The 6517-nt window shown below is 40.9% G+C and overlaps 1 protein-coding gene across 8 annotated transcripts in view; it reads right to left on the minus strand.

Annotated features, from left to right (window-relative positions):
• The window catches only part of LOC133542339 (ovarian cancer G-protein coupled receptor 1-like), a 621591-nt gene that overhangs the window by 11164 nt on the left and 603910 nt on the right, over positions 1-6517 (minus strand). For all 8 annotated transcript variants that reach the window (XR_009804133.1, XR_009804132.1, XR_009804131.1 and 5 more), the window contains exon 2: positions 2403-2513. The gene's annotated coding sequence lies outside the window, so the exon portion shown is untranslated. The remainder of the gene's footprint in view (positions 1-2402; positions 2514-6517) is intronic.

Genomic DNA, 6517 nt, shown 5'->3' on the forward strand with positions numbered 1-6517 from the left:
ATGGATATACTCAGCCATGAATGGTCAGTCAGCGAAGCACAAAGCGTCCGCAGAACAGCATCGTTCACAACCCAGTATTATGGGCCACCTCGCAAAATGGAGACCTGATGGTGTAACTTATGCTGAGACAAAAATGGCTATGCTGATAGCTGGAAGCAACATCCCGTTCTCATTTGCGGATGTCTACAACAAATCCGTGAAGGATGTTCCCGGATTCGGAGATCGCTCGCCAATTCGCAAATGGCAGAACAAAGGTTACTCAAATAGTGAAAGGTAAGTGTTTTTTTTTTTTAGTAACCAGCAAGCACAGTACAGTTAGTAGAACAACTGTGTTTTTATTACTGTGTATTTGATAGGTGCCGTCGGAAATTCAACTATTTATTTTATTTATATATATAATAAAATATATATAGCTAGAATTCACTGAAAGTCACATATTTCATACATATATATATACATATATATGAAATATATATGAAATACTCGAGTTGGTGAATTATACGCCATCCCTCTTAACCACGCCCCCCGCCCCAACCACGTCTACGCCCCACCCCTGACCACACCCCCCACCCCTCACCTCCCGAAATTGTTGGCAAGTATGGTGATTTAACCCCCAATTCCAAGCCTTGATGCTGAGTGCCAAGCAGGGAGGTAATGGCTCCCAATGTTAATAGTCTTTGGTATGACTCGGCCGGGGTTTGAACTCACAACCTACCCATCTCAGGGCGGAAACTCTAACCACTAGGCCACTGAGTAGGTTTAGGTTTTAGGTTTTGGTTTAATTCATACAAAATAAGCTAAAAAGCTCCCATAAAACCTTATAAAACATACTTCCAAGCTGGTGCCAAGTATCAAAATCCGTGAGTTTTAAGTTGGAACGTGACGCACGTTAACTGTTAGCATTGTTGCTCGACAGCATACTTCTACTTCTACCTGCCGGTGCTTGCCTCCAAACTAATCGTTGGAGGTAAACACATTTTTATGCAGGGCTAAAGCAGACAAGTGTGTGAAGAAAAGGAGATGTAAAGCATGGTGAAAGTACAGCTGAGCAACAAGAAGAGGTCATCTCGCGGCATTCTGCCGTTACCTGAGCAAAGTGAATGGAAAAAAATGGTGAACCGATTCAATAGGCCCAGGGAGATCTTTTAACGGGTTCATGAGAATCCTTTTCCTGAATAGCGTCGCCATGGTAACACAAACTGTTCCAAAAATGAAGTCCCACTGTAGCCTTTATCAAGATCTTTCCAACGATAAAAGATATGTCAGGGTCTGTTGGTCGGTTCATCTCGTATTAATTACCAGAGTTTAGGATGGAAACAAAATGAATAATAAGTAGAAAATTATTGCCGAAATTTTGATGGGCCTGCTATCTGTGCCCTGAACATCTGGCCTAGCTGGCATACTTCTAAGATTGTGCCTAGTAACCAAATGCATTATATTAAACATAGCTAAAAAACTAGCAATAAGCATTAGCATGCAAAATATAAGCAATGTTAACATACTTCCAAGATGGCGGAAAGCATCAAAACTCATGATTTTTAGGTTTAAACATACAAAAAGTGCTAAAAAGCTAATCACAAGCATGCTAACAACAGTAACGCATATTAGCTGTAGATGTCCCTGTTGTTCAGCAATGTTTGCTAGCGATATCAAGAGTCAGTAAATGATTTTGAGCCTACGAGATATTTATTCATCTAGTTTATCAATACTTTTAAGGAAAAAAACGCTATAATGTCAAATAAAGAAGTTGACTTATACGGTGGATTGCACCAACAATTGCAATATTTATTACTAGGACTTAACATGATGTCAGTTTATGGACACAAGCGGATCTTCTAGTTATATTTAGGCATAACAACCATAAAAGAACATAAACTAATGCCATCTCTTGTCTTTTCTTTACCTTTAGTTCTGCTCTCAAACCAATTTTCCAAAGTGATCACTGCAGACACAAGCATGGTCTGATTGTATTCCACAAGATGATGAAAGTGATAGTTTGAAGAGCCATTTCCTTCGACGCACTTTCATTTTCCCCTGACTTTATTACGTTTAAGAACCACTTCTTTCAGGACTCTATGAAAGTTCTTTCCTATCTCTCTATTTGAACGACTGCAACAGCCAAGAACAAAACAACAATACAACATTTTCTGATCAAAGTGTACACTCTCACTTGTTTTGATGCTACGCTCAAGCTGCTTGATCATCCCGTCAGTCAATCACGGAAGAAGAAGAATGGACATGACGTCATATGCAACCCAGCAATAGCCTTGCTTTACACAGGATTGCGGAAATGTTCTTTTTTCTGTCGCCTTGTACCGCCTTATCATACTGAACTTTGGTGTGGTGTTTAAGGATTTTTAGTGCTGCCTTGCGATGCCGCCAAAACCGTGAAACAAACTTACTATGGACTTTTAGGAGAACCTTTTCCGGGCACAAGTTGGGGTGGGTGACTCTCGCCATTTCCTGAGATGGGTGTGGATTACATTTTCACCGATATTAGGACCAAGTCAGCACTGAAAGGGAGAAAACAGGAACATTTGGTTGAAAAACAAAGCACTTTTAAAGGGTTGTGTGATGTGAGCCATTCAATATAGTAAACAGCATGTATGATTACAACATACTGTCACAGCAGAAGCACAATGGTGAGAGAAAAGAAGAAATATGTCAAAAAGATGCTTGTTCCCCCGCTGTGATGGCCACTCCCTTCTCTGTGACATCATCACACTCACCTTGAGTTGCAGGAGGAGGCCAATGATGCAGCATTTGGAGAAGGGGCCATGCTTAAAATGGGATTGCGTAACTGAATGGAGATCCCAATCTTTGAACGGTTGCTCGTGCATCCCTGACATACCTTCATCCACCTGGGACCCTCGTCAGGTATTATAATCACTAAACCAGCAAAACCACAGTCGCTTATACAAACCCTCTTTCTATATGAGTTGGGAAATTGTGTTAGATGTAAATATAAACAGAATACAATGATTTGCAAATCCTTTTCAAGCCATATTCAGTTGAATATGCTACAAAGACAACATATTTGATGTTCAAACTCATTAAAAAAATGTTTTGGGGCAAAAAATAATTACCTTAGATTTTCATGGCTGCAACACGTGCCAAAGTAGTTGGGAAAAGGCATGTCCACCACTGTGTTCCATCACCTTTTCTTTTAACAACACTCAATAAACGTTTGGGAACTGAGGAAACTAATTGTTTAAGCTTTGAAAGTGGAATTCTTTCCCATTCTTGTTTTATGTAGAGCTTCAGTCCTTCAACAGTCCGGGGTCTCCGCTGTCCTATTTTAAGCTTCATAATGCGCCACACATTTTCCATGGGAGACAGGTCTGGACTGCAGGCGGGCCAGGAAAGTACCCACACTCTTTTACTATGAAGCCGCGCTGTTGTAACACATGCTGAATGGGGCTTGGCATTGTCTTGCTGAAATAAGCAGGGGCGTCCATGAAAAAGACGGCGCTTAGACGGCATCATATGTTGTTCCAAAAGCTGTATGGACCTTTCAGCATTAATGGTGCCTTCACAGATGTGTAAGTTACCCATGCCTTGGGCACTAATGCACCCCCATACCATCACACATGCTGGCTTTTGAACTTTGAGTCGATAACAGTCTGGATGGTCCGCTTACCCTTTGGTCCGGATGACACAATGTCGAATAGTTTCAAAAACAATTTGAAATGTGGACTCGTCAGACCACAGAACACTTTTCCACTTTGCATCAGTCCATCTTAGATGATCTCGGGCCCAGAGAAGCCGGCAGCGTTTTTGGATGTTGTTGATAAATGGCTTTCGCTTTGCATAGTAGAGTTTTAACTTGCAATTACAGATTTAGCTAACAACAGTATTTAGTGATAGTGGTTTTCTGAATTGTTCCTGAGGCCATGTGGTGATATCCTTTAGAGATTGATGTCGGTTTTTGAGACAGTGCCGTCTGAGGGATCAAAGGTCACGGTCATTCAATGTTGGTTTCCGGCCATGCCGCTTACGTGGAGGGATTTCTCCGGATTCTCTGAACCTTTTGATGATATTATGGAGCATAGATGTTGAAATCCCTACATTTCTTGCAAATGCACTTTGAGAAAGGTTGTTCTTAAACTGTTTGACTATTTGCTCACGCAGTTGTGGACAAAGGGGTGTACCTCGCCCCATCCTTTCTTGTGAAAGACTGAGCATTTTTTTGGGAAGCTGTTTTTATAGCCAATCATGGCACCCACCTGTTCCCAATTAGCCTGCACACCTGTGGGATGCTCCAAATAAGCGTTTGATGAGCAGTTCTCTATCAGTATTTATTGCCACCTTTCTCAACTTCTTTGTCACGTGTTGCTGGCATCAAATTCTAAAGTTAATGATTATTTACAAAAAAAAAAGTTTGAACATGAAATATGTTGTCTTTGTAGCATATTCAACTGAATATGGCTTGAAAAGGATTTGCAAATCTTTGTATTCTGTTTATATTTACATCTAACACAATTTCCCAACTCATATGGAAACGGGGTTTGTACATTCATAAGAACTCAAGCAAAAGAAAACAAAGCCAAAAATCATACAATATTCTAACTTCAATCATTTCACTAACACCCTTCTTAAGAGCCAGGACTAGGAGCCCAGGACAGCCCAAACTTTTTGTTGAGAGAGTAAAACTACTGACGGTTGAAACAATTTCATGTCTGTAACGTTACCTTTGGCTGGATTCTGGAGCCTACATTAGCTGTCATCTGGACGCGCTACACTCCGGACAAGTCACCAGTTCATTAAAAAAGACCAAAAAGTGTGCAATTGATTATCGAGCATGGATGTGAGCGAGTGTTACACACATCATTCAGAGACGTCTATTCCAGTTGATGACTGAAAATGAAGTACTCATTATGAGCAATGACCAAGGTCAGGTACGTTGTCATGATGTGTTCAATGTTCTCTCTGTCAGGATGTGTTCAATGTTCTCTCTGTCATGATGTGTTCAATGTGCTCTCTGTCATGATGTGTTCAATGTTCTCTCTGTCATGGTGTGTTCAATGTTCTCTCTGTCATGGTGTGTTCAATGTTCTCTCTGTCATGATGTGTTCAATGTGCTCTCTGTCATGATGTGTTCAATGTTCTCTCTGTCATGATGTGTTCACCGTGCTCTCTGTCATGATGTGTTCAATGTGCTCTCTGTCATGATGTGTTCAATGTTCTCTCTGTCATGATGTGTTCAATGTGCTCTCTGTCATGATGTGTTCAATGATCTCTCTGTCATGATGTGTTCAATGTGCTCTCTGTCATGATGTGTTCAATGTGCTCTCTGTCATGATGTGTTCAATGTGCTCTCTGTCATGGTGTGTTCAATGTTCTCTCTGTCATGATGTGTTCAATGTGCTCTCTGTCATGATGTGTTCAATGTTCTCTCTGTCATGGTGTGTTCAATGTGCTCTCTGTCATGATGTGTTCAATGTGCTCTCTGTCATGATGTGTTCAATGATCTCTCTGTCATGATGTGTTCAATGTTCTCTCTGTCATGATGTGTTCAATGTGCTCTCTGTCATGATGTGTTCAATGTGCTCTCTGTCATGGTGTGTTCAATGTTCTCTCTGTCATGATGTGTTCAATGTTCTCTCTGTCATGATGTGTTCAATGTTCTCTCTGTCAGGATGTGTTCAATGTTCTCTCTGTCATGATGTGTTCAATGTGCTCTCTGTCATGATGTGTTCAATGTTCTCTCTGTCATGGTGTGTTCAATGTTCTCTCTGTCATGGTGTGTTCAATGTTCTCTCTGTCATGATGTGTTCAATGTGCTCTCTGTCATGATGTGTTCAATGTTCTCTCTGTCATGATGTGTTCACCGTGCTCTCTGTCATGATGTGTTCAATGTGCTCTCTGTCATGATGTGTTCAATGTTCTCTCTGTCATGATGTGTTCAATGTGCTCTCTGTCATGATGTGTTCAATGATCTCTCTGTCATGATGTGTTCAATGTGCTCTCTGTCATGATGTGTTCAATGTGCTCTCTGTCATGATGTGTTCAATGTGCTCTCTGTCATGGTGTGTTCAATGTTCTCTCTGTCATGATGTGTTCAATGTGCTCTCTGTCATGATGTGTTCAATGTTCTCTCTGTCATGGTGTGTTCAATGTGCTCTCTGTCATGATGTGTTCAATGTGCTCTCTGTCATGATGTGTTCAATGATCTCTCTGTCATGATGTGTTCAATGTTCTCTCTGTCATGATGTGTTCAATGTGCTCTCTGTCATGATGTGTTCAATGTGCTCTCTGTCATGGTGTGTTCAATGTTCTCTCTGTCATGATGTGTTCAATGTTCTCTCTGTCATGGTGTGTTCAATGTTCTCTCTGTCATGATGTGTTCAATGTGCTCTCTGTCATGATGTGTTCAATGTTCTCTCTGTCATGATGTGTTCAATGTGCTCTCTGTCATGATGTGTTCAATGTGCTCTCTGTCATGATGTGTTCAATGTTCTCTCTGTCATGATGTGTTCAATGTGCTCTCTGTCATGATGTGTTCAATGTGCTCTCT

The sequence above is a fragment of the Nerophis ophidion genome, linkage group LG24 (genome assembly GCF_033978795.1).
Source record: "Nerophis ophidion isolate RoL-2023_Sa linkage group LG24, RoL_Noph_v1.0, whole genome shotgun sequence".
In the NCBI taxonomy this organism is placed as follows: Eukaryota; Metazoa; Chordata; class Actinopteri; order Syngnathiformes; family Syngnathidae; genus Nerophis; species Nerophis ophidion.